Genomic DNA, 25,705 nt, shown 5'->3' on the forward strand with positions numbered 1-25,705 from the left:
AGTGCCCAGCAGGCCATGGAGGTGGTGTCTGGCCTAAAATGTTTAGAATTGTCAATCTCCCCTATGAGTCACCCTGAAGACTTTCAGACAACTGGCTGTGACTTGGAGAAAAAGGAGAAGGAAATCCTGTGTAAGTAAGAGAGAAAAGAAATCAGTAACATTGGGATTGTTAATGTTGATGTGAATCACCTATACTAACAATCCAATTCGGTAAGATCCAGTACAGCTTGAATTACATTGGTATCTTTAGTAAGCCTAGTGATTTTATTTCGCAATTTCTGGACTAAGCATGTGTCTCTGTATGATGCCTAATGGTGAAGGCGTATTGGAGTACACAATATGTCAAAAGAGCTGCTGACTATCTCCAAGTCTTCACAGGGTCCTCAGAAAAGTCCCTGTGCAATTAACAGTATTAGGTCAGCTATTAAGGAGTACTTAAGCTTTGATATTTCCCATCAACCTTCTACCTAGCATTCTGCCTCAGATTTTATCCTGTAATTCATTCTCCAAACTTTGGTAGATTGATCTTGTAAAAGTTTATTCTTATCTTGCTACTGATCTGATTAAATACGTTCTACAAGTTAAAATTCCAACTACTTTATCATGTCATAAAAGGCGTTTACAGACATGGTCTCCATTGTATTTCTAGTCTGCTCCTTCTTCAGTTTTGCAGGGTCTAGACTGAGCTACTGGCTGTTTGCTGAGTAGTCCAGAAGTCTTGCCCTACTGGCTCTGCACACACGATTTTCACTGAGTTGGTGTGTCCTTCACATACTGTGGCTAGTAAACTTCTAATTATCTTTCATGATTTACCTTTACCCTCTGCTTTTTTGTGCAGTATCTCCTGGTCATATTAATGTCATTTTTACCGCAGGATAAATTATATGCTCATTATATTCATTCTGAGCACCCGGGGCACACTGAACCTCCATCTATTATAGAAATTCATTGATGGATGAATGAATTAGAATGCATCATTCTTCTAAAATACCATCCTAAGTTCTGAAAGTACCATAAACACAAAATACACAAAATTGTTCAAGAATAGTAAGCCAAACAGACTTCAGGCCACAATGACATTTTTATTCATAAAAGATAGATGTTGTTATTACTTCCGAGGATTCTTGCCCATCTAGTATGCCTCCTTGATGTTACTTGCAATTTAATGTCTGAATTGCAGAACTTAGAAAACGTTCATTCCTTCTATATTCACTTTTTGAGACTTTTTATTATAAAAGATGTTAAATTTAATCAAATGCTTTTTCTACATCTATTGAAATATTCATGTGATTTTTATCATTCATTTTGTTAATGTGATGTATTACATTAATTGATTTGCATGTGTTAAACCAATATTGCATGCTAGGAATAAATTTATATGGAATTTCAAAACACCCTGAATAGCCAAAGCAATTTTAGCAAAAAAGACAAAGTTGAAGGCATCACATGCTCTGATTCAAATTCTACTACAGAGTTACAGTGATCAAAACAGTATGGACTTGCATAAAAACAGATAGTTAGGCCAATAGAACAGAATAGAGGGCCTAGAAATAAACCTAAACATATATGATTAACTAATTTTCAATGAGGGCACCAAGAAGATACAATGGAGAACAAAAGATCTAAACAGGCACTTCTCCAAAGGCAGGGTGGAGGGGAAAGGCCAATGGGTAGATAAAAAGGTGCTTAATATCACTAATTATCAAGGAAATCCAAATCAAAACCACAGATCTATGACCTAGCACCTGTTAGGGGTGATTACTAGGGCAAGGGAGTGGGGAAAATTAAGAGATGTTGATTAAAGGTAAAAAGTTGTTATATAGGATTAATAAGCCTAGAGATCTAATGTACAGCACAAGGACTATAGTTAATAATACTGTATTGTCAACTCAAAATTTGCGATGAGAGTAGATTTTAGGTACTCTTACCAAAGGAAAAAAGAAAATGATAGCTACATGATAGACATAGATGATAGATATGTTGTGAGATGATAGATATGTTAATCTGCTTTACTGTAGCAATCACTTCACTAGGTACATGCATATCAAAACATTTTGCATGCCTTATGTTTATATAATTAAAAACGGATTGGAAACAAAGAATGTACAATGGTTTGAAGGCAATTGATTGTAACTAACAAAGCAGGTGAGGTCCTCACTCACTCCAGCTTTTTCACTGTGGGCAGTTTTCAATTTTTTATGTGTTGATAAAGAGCACAGAAAGAAAGAGGCAGTGGTGCCAGGCCAGTGAAGCCTATACTGAATCTCAGAGCTTTCAAGACTGGGGGGGGGGACTTGAAAGGTGAAATCCCAAGGAAAATATTTTTATCTTTTCTTCTCAAAATAATTCCCTTGACTCCATTTACCTTAAACAGCATCCATGAAAGTGCACATCTTGGATGTTCTTTCAAAAAATAACTTACTGAGGAGTGCACCTAGTTCACAAATTTCAGCTGCAGCATCTTCAGGGTCTTCCTCAGTTGTCTGAGCCAAGGCTCTGCTTTTTGCAGCCAGACCTCAGACAGAGACTTAGCATGGTGGGGGTAGTTAGGGACCTGGCCATTTTTGTATAGTATGAAACTACTGTGTAGGCAGTCATTTCACCACATCTCTCTGATGTGCTAGCTGGGACTTTCTAAGCTGCACTGCAGTCTGAGGCTCTTACTATGTAATTCTCCTTTCTTCCCCTTCTCTTTTCATAGGTCTCAGGCCTGCATCATGGCCTGAGGGTTCTCTCTGTCTAGTTCTGCTTCCTTTCCCATTTATATGTCACAAGAGATACTCAAAATAAATCCATTTCACTTCTAACTTTATCTTAGTATCTGTTTCTGGAGACCCAGTTGACATGACCCAGCAATTATTGCCTCTATTCTTTGTTCCCTTTTATAGGAAAATGTCTTGAAATAGTTATTAAAGTCACCATCTGTAAGTCCCCTCCCCCAACTGGCTTTTAATTCACTTCATTCAATCATGCTTTAACAACCCCACTACCGCGTGCTACACATACACAAATGCGTATACTACTTGGAAACTGCTCTTTTTGATGTCATTACGGAGTACTTCTCCATTGCTAAATCTGAGGATCAGTTCTCAGCCATCAGCTGATTTGCCAGTTAATCACTCCCTCCACCTTGATTTGATGTGCATTTTTCACTTGACTTCCAGGACTCCATTTCTCTCTCTCTCTCTTTCTCTCTCTCTCTCTCTCTCTCTCTCTCTCTCTCTCTCTCTCTCTCTCTCCCTCTCTCCCCTCCCCCCCATCTCTCTCTCTCTCTGTGCCTCTCTTATTCTCCCTTCCACTCTCACCCTTTTTATTCGCATAGCTCAGTGGCAACTCCTTCTAGGTCTTCATTATGATTCTTTTTCTTAAGGTTAGAGTGCCCAGAGCTCAATCCTTGGACCTCTTTTCTTGCTTTATTGATATTTTCTAGGTGATTTGGGTCTAGTGAAATACTGGTGACTCCTAACCAACCAGCCAACTCAGCCCTTTCTTTGCTCAAACTCGACACTCATATGCCCACCCGCTGTTCACTTGGAGGTTTGAAAGATCCTTCAAACGTGAAATGTCCCATCTTCCTCCTACTCCTGAGCTTTCCCCCTCTTAGGCGATGACAATTACATCTTTCTACCTGCTCAGGCCCCATACCCTTCAAAGCCGCTTTTTCTTTTTCTTTCTTTTTTTTTTTTTGAGACGGAGTCTCACTCTGTCGCCCAGGCTGGAGTGCAGTGACCGGATCTCGGCTCACTGCAAGCTCCGCCTCCCGGGTTTACGCCATTCTCCTGCCTCAGCCTCCCGAGTAGCTGGGACTACAGGCGCCGCCACCTTGCCCGGCTAGTTTTTTGTATTTTTTTAGTAGAGACGGGGTTTCACCGTGTTAGCCAGGATGGTCTCGATCTCCTGACCTCGTGATCCGCCCGTCTCGGCCTCCCAAAGTGCTGGGATTACAGGCTTGACAAGCCACTTTTTCTCACAATCTGCATCCAATCCAGTTAGCACTACCTTCAAAATATCCAGACTATATCTGGAATTTGTCCATTCTTTACTTCCTCTACCAGTACTCTTCTGGTTTGAGACACTGTCATTTCTCCCCTGCATAATCACAGTAACCTTTCCTAGCCTCACTTCTTGTCCCCGTCTGTAGTCTATTCTCAATAGAAGAGCCAGTGATAGCTTCCAAAAATGCAAATTGAATCCTGTTACTTATCTATTCAAAATGTTCCACTGGCTTCTAGTTTTACTTAAAGTCAAAACCTGAGTCCCTACCAAGGCCCGTAGGTTCCCCAATACCCTCCTCTTCCAACTCCTGATGTTCTCTCCTGTAATACTCTCCTTCAACCCATTACCTTCATGGCCATTTTCCCAATGCACCAGGAATCCTCCTGCCATAGGGCCTTCTCTTTAGCTGTTCCCTCTGACTTGACTGCTTTTCCATGAGAAAAATTCTTAATAGACTATTTATTAACACTATGAGAGCACCACTCCCGAATGTTCCCCCTTAATCTACTCAACTTATAACACTTATCAATACTTAGCCTTCCCTAAGATTATCTTATTTATTGTGTTTACTCTTTATTATCTATTGGTAGTTTATTGATGGATGAATGAATCAGACTGAATGATTATTCTAGAAATTCTTCTTCAATGCTGCAAGCAAGTACTTCAGATGAAATAATGCACACAATGGTTTAAGTACAGGGAGAAGCGGCATGTAAGCAGGGACATTTGGCTCTTTTTTCTCTTACATATTTAGTGTCTGGTTTATAGTAGATGCTTAGTAAATATTTAATGAATGAAAAGTTGTTAATCTAAGGGCTCTGATCAAGATGGCTAAATAGCAGATGAATATGGCCAAAAGTGTCTGACCAAAGACTCTTCCACTAATGCATAGGTCGTGGGCTTGCTTGTTCATTCTATTTAGCCTTGTCACCTCCTGCTAAACGTCCTTAGCAGGTGACATCTGTTGTGTCTCTAGCTTTTTCTAATATGCTTTCTAAATATATTATCAGTCTGGCATTAAACATACCTGAAGCTTCTAAATAAAGTAATATGTATTTTTGTTGTGTCTATGGGTTATTCAAGAAATAATAACCTTTCCTCATTACTGCTAGATACATACAATTTCCCAGGAGTAAAGATATCATAAATGACAATGTAATAGGTGCTTTTGTTTCATGTTTAAAATTGCACAACTTTCAAAATTCAAGGGACTTTATTTAGCACAATTTTGAAATGATAATGATAATATCACATTTTTTTAAGGGATGAAGTGAGTATTAGATGAGTCTACATGTGGAAGCCTTGGTCTGTTTCTTGGGGCATAGGCAGGACTTTCATACATGTTAATGTCATTTCCTTCCCATAAGAATAAAGAAAAATCTGTACTACTCCCTACCCCAACCCCCTTATCCCATGCTCTTCTTTTCAGGAAGGCTTTCTTGGGATGATAATTTATTTCATCACATGTCCTTCCCTTTGGCAGAACGAGTGCTTTTTTATTTGTCACCAGTAATTAAATTTCTTCCGTATTTTATCCTTGGAGTGTGCTGCGAGCCACCTATGTTTTTCTTTGTTGTTTCCTTACTTTGAACTTGGTATTATAGCGGAACCCAATTCATTTTTTTGTTTATTCATTAATTTAGTCATAAATTAATATACATATTTATTGTGAACCTATTCTGTGTCCAGCTCTGCACTAAACTTTGGAGATAAAAATGCAAAGATACAGTTCATGTCTTCCAGGGTTTTCCAGTCTAGAGGAGGAAAAAAGGCAGACACTGTAGAGATATGAGACATTAAAAACCTCACAGAAGAATTACAAAATGCAATAAAAGTCTTAGAGAATTCAAAAACAAAGATTGAAATTGCCTAATTCTGTCTGGGGCTGTCATGAACACTCAGAGAAAGTCTGATCTGAACAATTGGGAGAGTAAGTGATTTGCCACAGGGCTCAAGAATGGGAGTGTTGGAGAGGGGAGAGGAAAATGAAGGCAAAGGTGTATTAGTATGAACCACCTGGTCAACTAGGAAATGTCCAAACAAATCAATGTGGCTAAAATTAGGGAATATGCAGTGTGGCCTGGACAGGTCATGAAAGCCCTGGAATGCCATCTACCATTTTTGCTTTTCTTCTTTGGGCATTAGAAGCCATGGACAGAAGAGTCTCTAAACTATTGCTTTGGCTATTTGTGCCAGAAACTAATTATTGATTATACCTATGTCACAATTTATATTTATCTTTCAAAAATACTATAAATATATAAGATAATACTATAAATATATACAAAGTATAAAGTAAGGACAAAGTATATAGTAAGGACAAAGACAAAGGCTCATAAATATAGGGAAAAGAAGAGCGGCAATAAGAATCTAAGAAAGCAACTGTGAATCCGAGGCTTCATTTTGAGTTTTTCCCCAAAACAAAAAGGGGAAAACTAAAAGCCTGATAGGTTACTTTTTTCTAAGAAAGAGCAACTGTCTCTACTTTGGGTTGCATGCTCTCTCAAGTTTGAGTTTAGAAAGACCACTCTTTTGTGAATCTTTGCATAAAGGGTCATTGAATAATTGTCAGAGGCATTGTCTTTGAATGTTTTACAGATATGCAGAGATTTGTACTTTGAACTTCTCATTTTACATTCAGCCTTTCAGGGAAAGGCGAATATGAAGCTGACATTGTATAACGGCAAAACTTAGGGGGCCAGAGCTGTAAAACATGTTCAGAAGACAGGGATATGTGTCTTTTTTTTTCCCTTGTATTGCTCATGGTGCCTAGCACAAAGTTGGAGATGTGATAGACTCTTTAATACAGGTATTCTTATATAGTTTACCATGGCAAAATCAACTTTGAATTTGGTTTGGTTTTCAGAGTACTTTTCATGATAAAAAGTTTCATTTGTTCTACTCTCAGAGCATGTGAGAATTACAAACTAAAGGAGAAAATAATGATGAGCAAATAATTGCCAAGGCTCCTATGGAGACTTCTCAGTAGAGCTGGATTTGGTAACTCGGCGAGTTGTCATTGGCAAATTTCATATTCATATGTCAGACCTAGAATAATGCTAGATGCTTATCCCTCTTGCATGGGAACAGCCAAGAAGTCAGAAGACGACCACAGACAGAACATTTGTTGGAGACAAGAGCTTTCATATCTTCAGAACTTGGCAATAAGTATTTTTAAATAATGGGAAGAATGAATTATTTGATTTCTGTGAATTTAGATTGCAAAAAGGAAATATGTGGGAGAAAATAGGTGCCTCCATTATTAACTGGCATTGACAAAACAGCATTCACAAAGTGTCAACAATTTCCTTTGACATTTGTCATTGCCCTAATGCTGTTAATCAGTGTGAGATTATTATTTTTCCTTTCACAAATGAAGAAACTGAGGTTCTCTATCTTCATCTCTATCTTCATCTTTACTTCCATCCACACTGCAATCTTCAACTCCATCTACCAATACCAGTTTTAAGCTGTGCCCCACCATCCTCAGTCATAGCAGTGCTCGATGTGATAAACTATAGAAAAATTTCAAACCAAACTGCCTAGCATTCACTGTTGTAAAGGACATGTAGAATCAGCCAACTGATAGATGCAAAGTAACATTGAAACTGGTTGAGCAATAATCACAAAGTTGGCGCTGCAACAGCTTCCTCAGTTGTACCTCTGTGTCCACCTCCCAGCTTTTTCCTGTTGCCTCCAGTTCCTCTCACTTGTACTTCTTTATTAACTATTTGTTAACATAATTTTCTATGGTTTTATTTCACCTAAGACCCAAACCTCTTCTCCTGGCTTGCATTTCCTCTACTCCCTGCCCAAGCCTGAGGTTGCACAAGAAACATGGCTCTAATTAATGTCCCCTGTTCCAGGAATTTGACTCATTGGGCCTGCGAAAGATTTTTGTGATAAATGAAATGTTTTTCTAAACCGAGGACTTGGGGATAACTTGAGGGTCAAGGATATCTTATCATATTTAAGGTGTGACTCTTATTTTTCTCTGTTGTGTTGTAATGTGTCAGCGTTTACTATTAATAAGAAAGTTTCTAAAAGTTAGTTAGAAAATTTTAAAAAAGAATGATAAATTTTGCTATAATGGAATCTGCTCAAGATAGAGCATTGAGATTAACTGGCAGACAAAGAGATAAAAAGATCTGCTAAGAAAGTCATTTAGTAGATAATAAATCTAACCCAAATGAGGCCTCTGGGTCCCACCCCAATGGATACAATATCCTAATTTCAGAAATGCAAATGTTATAGGATTAAAACAAAATGGAATAGTGAAAGAAGATTAAGCATAACCTGATGCCCTATTAATCTCAACCTTCCTCTGAGAGTCATGTTTCAGAGAACATAGCAAAGAACTCCCTAATGGAAGTATTTATGTCTGGGAGGCTATTCAATAGACACAAATAAGTCTTGCTTAATATGTAGATGTTATGGAAGGGAGACTTCTATCTCTATTCTCTATGGCTTTCTGGAGGAATCATTGACCTATGCCATAGCCAGAATATATCAATGTTGTTTGTAATCACAGCTCCCACCACACTACTGACACTGCAGCACCTGTACATTGAACTTAGAAACACAAGACAAATTATGCAATTTGTGAAGTACCCAGAAAATGGCTACCATGGAAAGTTAACATTTAATAACAGCCTCATTACAAGTTTAGCTTATTCTAAGCTACACTGGATCTTGACTTTCTTACTGATTTATTATATCCTCTATTCTGCAGATTATTTAAATGTGTTAGAAAACAGTGGGCTTTTTCAATAACAAAAAGCATCAAAAAAGGAAAAGAATGGCCCTTTACAGAATTCAATTATTTTTACAAATGCTTCACATCAATAAAGAATCATCAATACTAGTCAAATCTGCACTGAAATTTTCAACAACTGAAAATACAAATTCCAGCTGTCCAATTTCGAGTCAACACAGCTTGTCTAAATTCAACCCTTTGACATTAAAAACAACTTGAAATTGATTGAACTCCTTTAAGCTGCAGTTTAGACTTGTCAGATACCCATAGAGCACAACTGAGGTGAGAAAATCCAACTTCTGTCATATATAAGGATTACAATCAACCTAATTTTCCTTTTTAGGCCTTCCAATCAGGTTCCTATTCAATGCACCGTTTGGTTCCTGACGTTGCTGAGATTCGCAGGGCACCATTTTTATGCACAGTGGGATCAATTTTTTTTTTCTAGCCCAACCTAGAATAGACTTATTTCTAGAGCTTAAGGTCTTTTGGGAGTCAGAAAATAAGATTGTTTTAATTACTATTTGCCTCCTTGAGTATAAAAATATTCTGGACAGGTTAAAATCTTTCAGGCAATATATTATCAAAAGAAATGCTGACTTTCATATTATAAAACATCAAAAAATAGGCAATATATTATCAAAATAAATTTGAATTTTCATTTATGGATCTAAAATTCAAGGCTTGCTACATGCCATGGTATCATGACTTCTAATTATTTTGATATTGTAGGTTCATGGATTTTTCTTGACCTCTGAGTCATTCTCTAGAGCAGGAATCTTTGGAAACAAAAATTTTACATTTTGTTCAGCTTAATAAACATATTCTTAATATGTATTCTGGACTAGACCTGGAGTGAGGCTCTGACAGTACAGAAAAGGAGCAATCCCTGCCATCATGAAGTTCACAGTTTGACAAAGGAGAAAAACTAAAAACCTCTATGAACATGAAGCTCCTAGGAGAGAGGGAAGAAAAGATGCTAGATAGTGGATCTGCTCCCTCCCGGCATGATACTGCCCCAACTCCTTTATTTTTTAGGGCATGAAAACACCAATCATGTCTGTGTTGGTGGTGGTGGGGGGAGGTGTTTGAGGGTGGGGCGGTCAACTTCTATAGATAAGTAAATACCTCCAGATCTGATCCTGCTTAGTCAAGGCTTCTTTTCCTTCCATCTGCCTTTGCCAAGACCCTGAAATGCAAAGCAATGGCATGTATAGTTAGTCCTCTCTATTCGTGAATTTCACATGTGCAGATTCAACCAACTATGGATTGAAAATAATTAGATCTTTAGTGAACATGTGCAGACTTTTTTCTGTCATTCTCTAAACAATATAGTTTAACTGCAATTTACATAGCATTTACATTGTATTAAGTATTGTGAGTAATATCTGAGACTTGAGCATCTGTGACTTTTGGCATATGGGGGAGGTCCTCAAACTAACTCCCTTAGAGGGACAATTCTCCTGTTAAATCTTTTCGATAACCTGCAGCTGCCATAAAGATTTCTTGTGTGTATATCACGTGCTACAGAGTGTGTACTGTGTGCAGGGCCCGGGCACTGCATTACATGTGGAGGTAGAGAAGCAAAAAAGTCTCAATCAGTTCTTTTAATATCAAAACTCATAGAGCCAACTATTTGGTGGTGAAGACAGGAAAAAAACAAGTAAAGGAAGAAAATATAGTTTTTGTTGGTTCTATGAAGGAAAATAACAAGGTATAGCAATAGAAAATGGTCTATCTAATGCAGAAACATTAAAAGTGGGATCTGACACATGAAGAGCAAGCCACGCAAAGCTGTGGAGGAGAGAATGTTTCAGACAGTGAGGATGAAGCTAGAGGGAATGAAGGAGAGTGAAAATGGAAGAGAGTAGTAAGAAATGAGGTTTGGTGTTTGGTTAGGATATTGGCAAGGCTTTGTTGGTCATGACTAAGAGTGAGGATCTTATTCAGCTCCCATATGAAGACACTAAAAGTTTTGAAACTTCTCATATGTCACCACATATGATTTGCATGTTTAAAAACACTCTTCCAGTTCCTCATGGAGAATGGGTTTGTGTCCGTGGGATGAAAAGAATACCAGCATTTGCACTAGTTTAGGCTGCTGCAGTAATTTAGACAAATGTTGCTGGTGGCTTGGCCTAGGGCAGAGGTCATGGAAATGCTAATCCTAGGAAACAAGAATATGGGAACTTATCCTCTGTGGTCTGTTTTTCATGTCAAAATAGACTCCAGCTTTTCCAACAAAACTGTGCTTCATGAACCTGTTTATTCCTTCTGCCAAAATAGGAATATGTAGTTGGCACTGCATTACATGTGGAGGTAGAGAAGCAAAAGAGTCTCAATCAGTTCTTTTAATATTAAAACTCATACTCAAATGGGGGAAGATACAGACTTACAACTTACAGTGGACTAACAAGTGCAGCTATATAAGCTTATGCAAAATGAATCAATTGCATGTAGAAGAGGATGATCTCCCATTGAGAAATGTTACTCTACATGTGTGTGTGTGTGTGTGTGTGTGTGTGTGTGTGTATGGCAGGCTTTTCCACTGAGGAGGGCACCTGGGAGTCTTAAAACATCTAACATTCCAAGGAAGTTGGGAGCTGTTGGTATGTAAATGGCCTCAACCATCACCTCCTTCACTTCTTGCTCTTAGAATACAATTTGACATAACTGCTGACAAAAGGATTATAAGGCTGTACTTTATTATATAGTTACAGGAAAGAAGCAACACACTAAAATGTTTCATGGTAGAAACTCAATGAGAATGATCAGAATTTAGGATACTCTTTGCCAAGTTATGTCAATAGAAAGTTTATTTTACAAGAAAATGAAAGACATGGAATCCAGTGATTTATCTCAAGAAGTTGCTAGTTTATCAAAGAAAGAGAAATCCCAAGAGAATATGTAACTATTAGTAAAATGGAGCTTGTGTCTGACTTAGATGCAATGTCTTCTTGTGGAGTGAGGAGAAGGAGCTGATTTGAGCCACCATTCTGTACCTCTAAGATACCATGGACAGTCTCAACCCATGGGGCATCCTAACGCCTGGTAAGGGACCTTGGAGAATCATACAATTTGGGAAACTGTCACTTACTCCATATAATCCAGAGGACTAGAACCTAAAATATTTGTTAAGTGCTGGTGGCCAATATCAGTTCTCTCATGAACCCCCTACCATGCTCTGGGTCTTTGTCCATTTCAGACTCATATGTAATTGTGACCTAATTTTTTGTCTCTTGCTACTGAATTTACTGGAGAAAGAATTATTATTGATACTCAATTAACAAGACACAAATAGCACGGGCTTTAGAACTGGCAAGATTTTGATTTGCACCCTAGCTTTACTATTTAGTAGCTGTGTAACTTTGACCAAATGATTCAATAATTGTCAGACTCAGCTTTTTTTTTTTTTTTTTTTAAATAAATTTTTTTTTTTTTTTTTTTTTTTTTTTTTTCTGAGACAGGGTCCTGCTCTGTTGCCCAGGCTGGAGTGCATGGTGTGATCTTGGTTAACTGCAACCTCAACCTCCCAGGTTCAAGCAGTCCTCTCATTTCATCCTCCTGAGTAGCTGGCACTACAGGCACACCACACCACGCCTGGCTAATGACATGATCTTATATATAGAAAATACTAAAGAATCCCAAAATAGAAAATATATATATTAGAATTAATAATACATGAGCTGAGCAAGGATGAAAGAGATATATTACAATTTTTGAATGTTTTTGTAGTGACAGGGTCTCACTATGTTGCCTAGGCTGGTCTTGAGCTCCTGGGCTCAAGTGATTTGTCTGCCTCAGGCTCCCAGCAGCCCCAGTTTTTCATATCAACAAAATGAGGATAAGGATTATGGTTTTGGGAATATTGTGAGGTTTACACTAGATGATGAATGTGAAGTGCCTAGTTAGTCTGATGCTTGGTACATGGTAACACCCAACACATATTAAAATAATGCAATCAGATTTGACTTTTTCCTAGGCACAAGCTATGGCATTCTGTAGTCTGTTGCACTCCATCTCTCTGGACTTCCGGTACTGCTTGGACTTCTCTCTTACACCTTGGCCCTTTTGAAATCTATTCTAATTACCCCACAACCCAGAATGATTATTTTGAATCATTTCAGACATAGAAAAAAGTTGCCAAATAAAATAACCATCTGTATACCATCTAGATTCAATAATTAATATTTTGCCATATTTGCTTTAATTTTCTGTATATTTATGCTTTTTTGTCTAAGCATTTGACAGATACAGACACCATGAGCATTCTCCCTAAATATTTCATTCAGCTTGCATTTTCTAAGAATAAAAATATTCTCCTTCACCACTACAATAACATTATGACTCTTAGGAATATTAACACTAATTTCACATAATCACTTAATATCCAACTCAGAATCAACGTTCCTCAGCTGTCCCCAAATGTCTCTTATAGCTGCTTCTTTAATCTTTAAAGCAGCATCTAATTAAGGTGCATACTTTGCATTTGGTTATGTCTCTTTAATCTGGAACAGTTTTCCCACTTTTTTCCCATGATATTAATACTTTTTAGAGTACAGACTAGTTTTCTTGTAGAATGTCCTGACTTCTGAATTTGTCTAATTAAAACCCATTCCTCTGACTCAAAGCCACATTTCTTACTCAGTGCCCCAGTGGTTTTTTGAGTTGCCACCTTGTTGCTATAATGCATGCTAATACCTTGAAACCTTCTAGCCTGCAAGAAAATCATCAGTGGGTCTTCAGTCTTAGTATTTTCACATTAATTTGATTGAGGGAAGTTCCAAGGTGGAAAGTCAGGCTTGGAGAGGATGCTAAGGAGAACTTTGTGCTCTTTCCACCAAGAGGAATGAAGCCTGGGAGAGAGCCCCCCTTGCCTAGCATAAGGGAAATGCTGCCCTGGAGAAGGCCTAGATGGCCAAAGTGACTTCTGGAAGGCCCTTATAGGTTAAAGAGTCCACTGAGAGGTGGCTCCTCAGCAAATGGCTCCTGGAGCACTCACCCAACAGCAGAGGATCTCTCCTTGCGGTGCCTTGACTGAGGGCTGCAGAATTTTCATAGGTCAAGAGAGGCTAGTTTGCCAAGGATTCTAATTGAATCCCTTGCGGGACTTTCATAGTTTCCAGACCACATTAAAGCCATGATCCTTGCAGAAGAAGCTAAGGAAATTTGTCTGGCTAGACACATTAAGTTTTGTTTCTGCCTCTTCCCTGTAGACCAGCAATGTCTAATGGAACTTTCTGCAGTGATTGCAATCTTCCTTTCCTTTTGCTGTGCTGTCCAGTATGGATCTAGTAGCCACATGGGACTATGAACACTTGAAATGGGCTAGTGTGACTGGGGAACTAATATTTACATTTAATTTAATTTTAAATAATTTTCATTTAAATATAAATAGCTATGAGTGGCTAGTGGCTACTGTATTGAACAGCATTGCTGTAGATGGTGCTGCCACTGAAACCTAGTTTCCAGATTTAGAGACAAGGGGCTACTTTGACTAGTTCCATTTTCTTTCGCCTCCCCCTCCTCATTGGTACTATAGGGAAACATACATTATTTTCAACTGCCCAGGTTCTATTTTCTCCTTTCCTAAAGCAGCCACAGGATGTCTAGGAGCCAGCAGAGGGGCCAGACACGCTGTAATTTGTGCTGTAAAAGGAAGCCTGCCGCCATGAGTGAGTGAGGCAGTGGGAGCTATTGCTTGGCAGTCTCAACCTTTCACCTTTCCATCTGATGACTTGCTCTGAATCTTCACTTCCTGGGCAGGTGAGCTGAGTCCTAGAAAGTACAGCTCACAGCAACTCTGATTCAGAGTTGACAGAGATTGAATTTTCAGGATTAAATTTCTCTGAGAGAAGGTTAGCAATACTCTGACTTTGTCTTAATAAGCTGTAGTTTGTGATGCGATTGCTGGATAAGACATGAACCGTATCAGAATAGAATGGCAATGAAAATGACCACAAAATGAGACGGACAATAACAACTACGTTTTATTATGTGTGAAGTGCTTGGCACTTGCGTATTTTACATATATCTAATCTTTATAATAACTAATATAATATGTATTATGACTTCTTATAGATGAGGAAACATGATGTTCAGAAAGGTATATGACTTGATCAAGAACCCACAACCAGGCAATGAGAGGGATATGAGGCAAAATCCAATCTACCTGATTCCACAGGCAGATTCCACAAGCACTTTCTAGGGCTTCTGATTGTGACAGTGATTTTCTACCTTGAATCTGGTCTACCTCCATCTCTGTCTCCGTCTCTCTCACACACACATGCTCGCTCACTTTCTCTCTCTCTCTCACAAACACACACAACATACACACATACATTTGTGAATTTCTCAAGCATCAAATATTTACTCCTTCAATTTCTAAACTCTTAAATGGAAAATAATTGATCCTGACAGAGTTGTCAAATACATGTATTGACTTACCTTGTCCTACTAAAAAATTAGTCATTTCTTGGTGCACATAAATTGTTTTAGAACTGCAGTGTGTGATATATGCAAGTTTTAGTGAGACAAGTAGAACAGTTTGCCATACATGAACCAACTGCAGATCACTACAGTTTTTTTTTATAGTGTGCTAAACCATACATAACATTAAATTCACCATTTTAACAATTTTTAAGTGTACAGTTTAGTGGCATTAAGTACATACACATTGTTGTATAACCATCTCTATTACCTATCTTCAGAACTTTATCCAGCATTCCAACTGAAATTCTGCACTTATTAAATAATAACTTCCCCCTCTCCTTTCCCCCAGCTCCTGGTAAGTATGATTCTACTTTCTGTCTTTGTGAATCTGACTTCTACATATGTGGGCTTGGAGCTTCCTAGTCTGCCATTTTGCTGATATTACTTCTCAAGTCACCAAGTTTTTAAGGCCAATGCACTTCTTGTCCACAAGTGGTAGAGGTGAAAGATGAATTTAGGGTGTGTGTCTGTGTGTCTGTGTGTATGTGTGTGTGTGTACTGCAGGGGGCAGGTGTAGGATCTATAAGGCAGACAGAATAAAACTGAAATTCCTTCATGGATTTAGTTCCTGTTTTTCAAAGAACAAAGTAAGAGAATAGTTGCCAACTACATATTCAAAATTACACTTTTTTTTCCCTCCTCCTTCCCTCCCTCCTTCCCTCCCTCCTTCCCCCTCCCTCCTTCCCCAAAAGGTAAGTTATCGTAGTCTCAAAGAGTAGAAACCCAGATAATTCAGGAGGCAGATTATTTTTTTATTAATGGAGAAAATCAAGACTTGATAATCATATGCATGAAATTTCCGATTTACTTCAATGCCAATGGGGAACTGAATTTTGAGGAAACCTGGGCATGTTCAAATATCAACTGGTAGAACTAGCTGGGTTCTACTTTAACTCAGACTCACTAATTCATTTGAATATTCTCTGACTTCTGTGTCCTCCCCTTCTCCCAAGAAATATGGAAGATTAAAAACAGAGTCTCATCCCTAAGAAGCTGAATTCATACATTTTTGATTTGGTATATTATTTAATACTTTAGGATCTGATGCACTTTCAGTGAAAGCAAGACCTTTGTAATTTAGAGATATATGAAATTCTCATCACACAAGAAATGTTGATCCCTTTGAGTTGTGCAGGGAGGAATAAATATCTAACTTATTTTAACCTAATAATTGTCATTCCTTTTCATCTTCCAAAATGCTAGTCATTTCTTATTGTTCTTTTTTTCCCCTACCCCTATTGGCTCTTTTAAAAAGTGATCCTTTTGAGTTCAGCAGGGATAAAAGAGGCTTAAAGATAAGAAATAACTGAAGTCCCTGAACTTCATGGGGATTACAAGTAGAATTAACATGGCTATATAAAATGAAGCCACAGCTCAGGGGCTGGGAATGACAAGGTTATTTATTCTCCTAAATCCTGGGCACTGGTTAAGTTGTTATTAATCACAGTGAATTCATGACTGAGCCCAGGAAACTTCATTTGTAGCTGGCAAACTATTGGGTTTTTCAGTCTCTATCAAAATATCCTTTCTAAAAGCAATGTCCAAACATGGAAAAAAATCTAGCTTTTCAAAACTGTCTAAAATGAAGTTACAAAGGTATCAATCTTCCCCCACCTCCATCACCACACCCCAGAGATAAGTACCTTTTAAACATTTTCTTTTTTCATTCTTTTGGCACTTCCCATTAGAATTTTAAATGTTTTTATTTCTGCTTCTATTTCTTAAGCTATCAACTTTAGACAGCAACAATCTACCTTATGCAATAAAAGATGAACAGAGCCAGGCACAGTGGTGCGTGCCTGCGGTCTCAGTTACTCAGGAGGCTGTGGCAAGAAATTGCTTGAGCCCGAGTTCAAGTCCAGCCTCGGCAACATAGCAGTAAACTATTTCTAAAATTAAAAAAAAAAAGGAAGAGATTTTAGAATTTTTTTATTATTTTACTGTATATAACTTATCTTTATACTTCAATGTTGTCAATTATATTACTTTAGTTCTAGTAATTCCCTTTTTAACTGTAAAAGATATATATTCATATTTATATTTCTTGATTTACCAATGTTAGAGACTGTTAGAAGGTAGAATAAATACATTTTTAATTGTTTCTATTTTCATTTCTTCACCTATTTTTGTTGTTATTTTGCTTTTTGTTTTTTATTCTTTTTTCAAATCAATTTCCACAAATATTTGTTTTTATTTATTAATAACATATATGTTGTCAAGGCTTATAAGATTTATATTGTTCTCATTATACTTGTTGTTTTTTTTGTGTTTGGTCTGTAGGCTGATTTTCAAATTGAAATTCTCCAAAATAGTATTTACAGTAGAATCATGATTATGTGACTGTTACTCATTTTTGAACCAAGTAAGCAACTGTTCCCACAAAGGAAGATTTTTAATTCTGTGTCATTAAATCCTGCTACCTTCACTCCCAAAATGAATACTCTAGTGAGGAGACCCAGGAGATTCTGGTTTGGAGCTTTTTTTTTTTTTTTTTTTTTTTTTTTGAGTTTTCTAGGTAGAATCCAATGCTGATGCTACTGTTCTTGTAGTTCACATTATCTTCTTTTTACATTCCCCCCCTCAGAGTACCCTCTTTGATGGGTTATTTTAAAAATATGATTATCTGATTTTAATGCTTTATGAGAGCTTGCGTGCCTGAAAAGTATTTTGTCCAATATTTGTTTAACGGTTTGGCTGGGTATATATTTCAAGATTGAAAAAAGAAATTTGAAAAACATTGCTACATTATCTTTCAGTGTCCATTATTTATGATAAGAAATTTGATGTTAATTTGTGTTTCTCCAACTGTTGAAGCTTTTATAATTTTCTCTTTGTTTTAGGACTTTTGAAATTGCTGGAACATTAAATGTTCGCATTAAATGTGAACATTTTTCCTCATTGATTCTGCTAGTCAATCTGAAAATACATTATTTTTTAAATACAAGAAAACTTTCTTCGAGCTTAGTCTTGGTATTTAATGCTATCTATTCTCAGTCCAAGTACTGATTTTTTTTTTTTTTTTGCAATAGAATGTTCATTTTTTTGAAAGTTTTTTTTTTTTCTGTTTGTTTCATTTCTCCAGAGGCCCATTTTTGGTTTTGGAAGAAAAAATTTTTTGTTCTTTCTGAAAATTACTTACTAGAATAATTTATATTCTAACAATATTATGTTCATAATATTTTATTCTGAATATGCTTATTATTTTATTCTGAATATGCTTATTAGAATAATTTAAATGTTCTTTTCCTTGATCAACTCTAATTTATCTGGGATCAGATAATTCTTTTTTTCCATTTTAGGCTTCTTTTTTCATGCTGTAAATTTTCTTCAAATGTCTCAGGTCCTTTGGTTCAGTTTAATGACTAACTGTAACAGACAATTTTTGTGTCCTATGCCGTGTTCTGTGGTCTCCTTTTGGTTTTAGCTGCCACTCTGGTGGACATGACCCTTGCACTGCCAATGACCTGCCTCAATTGCTTGCTAATTCTCTCCACAGTTTTGCCTTCTTGGTTTGGAAACATGCTAAGTCTTACCCAGCTCATGTCCAGAGAGCATGGACATATTTGTTGGATGACGCCTCCAGTGGCAACCCTACCCATGGTGGGACTGGCAGGGGGTCAATGGATAAATGCCTCAGCTTTCTGTTTTTCAGGAAAACAATTCCGGGGTGTGTTCTATGAGATTCCTAATGGTTCCCAGCAGGATGGAGTCCTAGTGGCCTACAATGACAATCCTCAAATAACACATTATTGAATTTTCTTGTTCCTCTCTTTTCCCACTGTTGCTGTTTTTCATACCTGCTTCCTGGGATCACTTCCCATATAAACCATGTTTTGTCTTAAGTTTGATTATGTGGGCATCTAAGTCAGGGTAATTAGGATATGTAGGAGGCTTGGAACAAGGAGTTTCTCTGGAACTCTGTAAATTTCCCTCTCCAACAACCCTTTTCCTTGGATAGGAGAACTGACTGAGTTCTGTGTGTACTGTGGGGTGTTTTAACAAACAACTTCCCTGTAGAATGCCTAGATGTTTTAAGGTGTGGTTTTCTCTCTTCTATTTGCTGTGTCAATATCTTTTATCTATTTTCTGTCTGCTAGAATTTCTTCTCATTTTCTAGTCCATGAATGGCACCTTTTTTTATTCACTAATATCTAGATAGAGAAAAGGCAGTGTGGGGTACCACGATAACCCAAATAAAGAGCTCTTTACTCTGGAGGTGGGGCACTGTGGTGTTTTCACTCCAAGAAGGAGTTCCTCATTTCTTTCTTTCTCCTGGATGCCTGAGATCTAAGTCCAGAGCTGTCTTTCTTTTTCTCTGCATCTCTCACAGTTTCCATCCAGGAGCCATGCAGATTGCCTGCTTTCTTTAGAGAAAAGTTCATCCTGGCATTATAAACTTCTGTTCTTTGCACGTGCTCTTCAAACAAGGAATGGAGCAGGATGAGAAGACTACTGCCCTTCTGTCTGAACAGCTAATTTATTACCATGATGATTAACTCAGATATATTTCCACTTTGGCATAAGTTGACTGTGCTTGAAATTTTCCTGAAGATCCATTCAGAAAGATGTCTTTTATTTGCGTTGTTTTAAGGTGTGGTTTTCTCTCTTCCATTTGCCCTATCAATATCTTTTATCTATTTTCTATCTACTAGAATTTCCTCTCAGTTTCTAGTCCATGAATGGCGCCTTTTTTTATTCATTTACATAGACCATGTATTAGGTAAACATACATATGTTGAGTCTATCATCTTGAACAATTTCTCTTATTTTAGATGATGAAATTATAACTGACTTAAATGACTTGATTGGTCACAGACATGGAACCTCAGAATCTAGTAAAACTTCTTCAGATTTGAAATCTTGTGTCTTTCTGTTTCATAATTTTGCTTAGAGCTCTGAGTATGTATGAGGCAAACTTCACATGGAAAAGAAGCCATATTTTATAGATTCTAAAAACTATATGGAATCAAAGAGAACTAACTCATAGAAGCAAAATTTTGGAGATAAAACAAGGTATCTAATAGCAGTAGTGATCTCAGAGTAATGAGTGGATGACCCCCTATTGTTGCTCCTTCTTTTAAATAAAATCTTAATTGCAGGAGACATACTGAATGCATTTGGCCTTGGTGGCAGCTGGAATTCAAAAATCCTGGGTTGTGTTAGTTGACTAAGACAACATTGTAGTACTGGTAGAGAATTCTGAAATTAGAAGAGCTTCAATCTCTTCTAATCTAGTTGACTCTGGAGATTCAGGCAAATCATTGTGTTTCTGAGCCGTATTTAATTTCCGTATCTGTAATGTAAGGAGAAAATCAATAACTTTAATATTATCTGATTCAAAATGTAAGCAAACAGAGGAAGGTGATTGGCAACTTAGTTAATTGGCAGGGTTATTGGTAAAGAGTGGACACTGGGCATGATCCTTATAGGTGATGACATTTGGATAACCATCTTGCACCTTGGTCCAGTAGGCCAGCTACAGTAATTGCTGTGGGTTTTGCTGAGTCTAGGACTGGATTCCAATTCAGCTATGATTTTCACCAGTGCCTACTTGGGACGGGCAGATCCATACAGAGCAGTCCTCAGCTAGCTAGTTTGAATTATTCCTGGATGGATGCCTCCCACTGAAGAGCACCTGGCATTTTTACCAAGAAGAGATCTAGCCATTCCAGCAACCTCTGATTCAATCCCCTTTTTTTCATCATCTATATTTCTCCATGGCTATTCCTTCCAAAGAGAAGCTATTGCTATAGCACACCTAACTAGTACAACTTTACCTCAAGGACACAGCTTTTATTATCTGCTGCGGACCCTGATCTAATACTGTCAGGATAGAGCCTGGTGTTCTGGGGAAAACTTCAAGTTATTAAAGCCAGTCCTAATGGCTGGTTTAGATACGGCCTCTGTCTTGATTTCCCTGCATAGAACTTCTTTTATTAATTTGGTGACTCCCCAGAATTTCTATTCTGAGGAGCCTAGTACCAGTTGTATATTTTAAAGGGAGAGCTGTGGGTCTTTATTTAAACCTGTATATGCATACATTACCTTGTTTTTTTAAACTACACTTTCTTGCTCTTGTCGGTTTTATCCTTAGGGGTTTGGACATGCCCCGTCTCTGTACTTGATTCTGCTGACAATACAGAGGTTGACAGAAACATCATGGCACAATACTCTGTGTGCACCGACCTAGGGCCTGGCATGCTTCATGTAGATACCTCCTATCCCCTTTTCACCTGCATTTGTCTCAACCACAGGCCACAGGAGCTAACATTCCCAGCCTTTGACCCAACTAATTTTTGGCTTTTGCCAATCCCCGTTGACTCCCATGTAGGCCCTGTGTTCACCAGAAGAAACCTCATGTCTGTAGACTACATTAAGAGGGAGGATATGCCTCTGTGAATCCAATTGATGGATATCTCCTGTGTGCCAAGGAAAGGCAGGGCCATGGCTCTCTCAAAGCCATCCCCATAAAAAGCCTCCCCTGCACCTACTTCCAGTCCCATTTGATTCTCGAGCAAGGAGTTCCATCCAAGAAGGAAGCTGTCAGCTGTCACTCTCTTTTATGAATCCTTAAGAGAAGGACAGTAGGAGAGTTGAAAGGTTGGCAATCACAATGACAATAGGCTATTACAAGCAAGTTAAGAACCTTCTTTTGCTCCTTACCCGCAACTGCTGTTCAAATAATCAAAAAAGGGTCCTCACTGAAACTGATTTAATTCTCAAGAGGAATGAAAGACATTTAAAGGGCAAGTCAACTCCATATATGACATTAAAAGGGTTTAAAATACTGTTTTGCTTCTAAAGGGTGTTTGTAAATGTCAGAGGTAACATATTGATTACAGTCCTGGCAGTTCTTGCTCAGGGCTTCTTAGCTATCTTTGGCTTAACTAATGCTATTGACTTATGCTCATGGTATGAAATATCTCAGCCATCTTACTTTGTTTGCTTAAACTTTTCCAACTCACTAGACTTTATCTACATGTGAATATAAGATAACATCAAATTAGTGGTATGTATAATTCTCATGCTTTTTAACATCTCGTGAATTATATAAAGTTATGAAAATGACTAGGAATTGGCCTACAAATTCTTGAGATGTTTTATAAGTTCCTACAAAATATTGAAAATTTGTTGCTTTGAGGATATAATTCTGAATATTGAAACAAATTAAAAAGCCAATTTGGAAGGGGACACATGATCCCCTTTAAGTCAAGATCAGGGTATAACCTCTCCCATATGTTCTGGGTCCAGTCCTCTGTATTGAAAAGAACTCTGATACTTTATTTGCTGATACTATTAATGGGAGCCAAAAACATTGTGGATAAAGGTGATATTGTCATGGTGAATCTCTCTGAACTCCTGTTCCCAATTTGTAAACAGAGAGCACGATTGTTCTGACTACAGGATTATACTAAGTCTCTAAGGAAATGAGGATAGTGCACATATGTACTCTGATTTACAGTGTACAAAGGCCGTTCAATCATTGGTGAAGCTGAAACCAATGACTTTCCTTCTGATTTTCAGCACCATTCAGAATCTAGACATAGAATGTGTTTATGGCATTTAACCTAGTCAGACAGTAGATATGGCTCTAAGTCATGGCCTACACCTGTGAGCCTACTTATATCAGCATTTGCCAAATGTGCTTGTAGCTATGGTCCTGACCTCACAGAACTTGGCCAAACACCAAAGACTGCCTAATTCAGGAACTACTGGTAAGTAATAGATCTATTTTGTTTACTGTTCTAAGAATTTTATACAGTGTTAGGTGGGATGGGATAGACACTTCTTATTTTTATTATGAAAGTGATAACATTTCCATGATAAACTATAACAATAATGAAATGTGTAATGTAAAAAAATAAAATCCTATCCCTGATCACCCTCTCATTCTCTATTGGTAATCACTGTTAACAGTTTTATATATATATATATTCCTCCAGAACCTGTATATTTTACTAGGAATAAACACCCATTCATATGCTTCTGCTGCTTTCTCCTCCCTTCATCCCTTCCTCCCTTCCTTGCTCTCTTCCTTCCTCTCTATTTTTTTTCATCTATATCATATAGGACATTTTCTTCTATCTGTACTTGTATTGGCCATTCTTGCATTGCTATAAAGAAATACCTGAGACTGGATAATTTATAATGAAAGAAGTTTACTTGACTACGGTTCTGCAGGCTGTACAGGAAGTATAATGCCAGCATCTGTTTCTGGTGAGGCCTCAGGAAGCTTTTACTCAATGGTGGAAGGTGAAGGAGGAATAGTCCTCTCACAGGGCAAGAGAAGCAAGAGGGAGGAGGTTGGGGGAGGTGCCACACTTCTAAACATCCACATTTTGTGAGAACTCACTATCTCAAAAACAGCACCAAGCCATGAGGAATCCTTTCCCATGGCCCAAACACCTCCCATCAGGCCCCACCTCTAAGATTGGGGATTATATTTCAACATGAGATTTGAGCAGGGGCAAATATCCAAACTATGTCAGTACATATAGATGTACTTCCTATTTTAATGACATTACATGGATGTGACATAATTCTTCAATCATATCTATGTCAAGGTGCATTTAGGTTTTTTTTAAGTTGTTTTTTGTTTGTTACTGAAAACAGTTCTGTAAATACCCTTAAGCACAAAATTTATGTGATTTTGCAATTTGAGTAAAAGTCATACTTCCTTTTGCCCTAATTTTTTATTAAGACATTTCCAAACCTACAGTAAAGTTGAAAGAAAAAAAAAATCAGGAATGCTCAGATTTCCGTTTTTCTAGAGTCACTAATGGTGACTCATCCTTGACCACTTTTATTTGTGCTTTATCCTTCTCTTTCTCTGCATATATATTGACAATTTTATATATTGCAGAATCATTTGAAAGTAAATTGAAGATACCATGACATATCTTTCCTAAATAATTCAGCATGTATCACCTAGGAACTAGGCCACTTTCATACATAGCTATAACACCATTGGCACATGCAGGAAATATAGAATTCACCCAATAATGTTATCTAGGATATTCAAATTTTCTCATAATTTTTCAAAAATATTTTTATAGATGTTATAACTGTTGTGAATATCAGATCCAGGCAAATACCATTCGCTGCATTTGGTTGTTAAGTCTGTAATTCTAGTCTCTTCAATCTAGTACAATCTTGGCATTTCATGTTGTTGCTGTTGTGACATTGACTTGTTTGAAATATTTGGGTCAACTGTTTTACAGAGTGCCCCACATCTGGACTTGTCTTTTTGTCCCCTCATGATTAGATTCAGGTTAAAGGTTTTTTTCCAAAAACTATTACATAATGTTGTGTACTTCCCATTGCATCCCATCAGAAAGCAGTGAGATTTCCATTTGTTGGATTATGGGTGATGCTCAGATAATCACTTAGTTAAGGTTGTCTCTCTCCAGATCTCTCCATAGGAATTTTTAATTATGCATTATATTAACATGTTTATTATTAATAAGTAATGCATGATTACTTTGAAATTGTATGACTATTCTATTCCCTAATAACATTTACCCAGTCATTTGCTTTTCTATTAACAATCACATTCTAATAGTAAAATGGTGATTTTGTAATTCTACCATTTCTTCATTGGGTACCACTCATAGATTCCCCTCCCCTATCCCAGTGTACTATAATCTATCACTGTGCTCAAACTGTACTGAATTTGCTGGTGGAGGCACTGTCTTTTGTCTGTCTCCTATGCTCTGATGCTTTTTTCTTGCTTTCTAGAGAAGATGTTCCAGGATTACTTCATGCTGTCCAGGTCCTAGACATAGAATCATTTGCTTCTTCAAAAGTCTGGATCCCTTTAAGATATGAATTGTATTTGGAAGCCAAAGTATGGATGCTAGGTGTGCTCATGGCCATTGGAGTGTGTTTCTAGACCCAGGAATAAGCAAACAATGGCCTGTAAACTATATCCTGTCTGTGGCCTGTTTTTGTACAGCCTAAGAACTCACAATTATTTTAAAAATTGTAAATGGGAAAAAGTCAACAACAACAAACAAATCAACAAATAACCCCACCAAGAAACAGTTTCTTAAAGACCAGAATGATCAAGAAGTCTATGCAACAGAGACCATATACTGCCCAGAAAGTCTAAAGTATTTACTGTGTGTCCCTTTATAGAAAAACTTTATCAATCTTGGTTCTGTTTTCAGTATACAGAGCTAGGAAAATTATTTCATAAATAATATTGAGTTTATAAAGAACTTAAAAGAGAACTACCATTTGATCCAGCAATACCATTACAGTGTATACATCCAAAAGAAAATAAATCATTTTACCAAAAAGACACCTGTGCTTGTATGTTCATCATAGCACTACTCACAATAGCAAAGGCATAGAATCAATGTAGGTGTCCATCAACAGTGGATTGGATAAAGAAAATGTGGTATATATACATAATGGAATACTACACAGCCATAAGAAAGAACAAAATTATGTCCTTTG

The sequence above is a fragment of the Chlorocebus sabaeus genome, chromosome 15 (assembly GCF_047675955.1).
Source record: "Chlorocebus sabaeus isolate Y175 chromosome 15, mChlSab1.0.hap1, whole genome shotgun sequence".
NCBI lineage: Eukaryota > Metazoa > Chordata > Mammalia > Primates > Cercopithecidae > Chlorocebus > Chlorocebus sabaeus.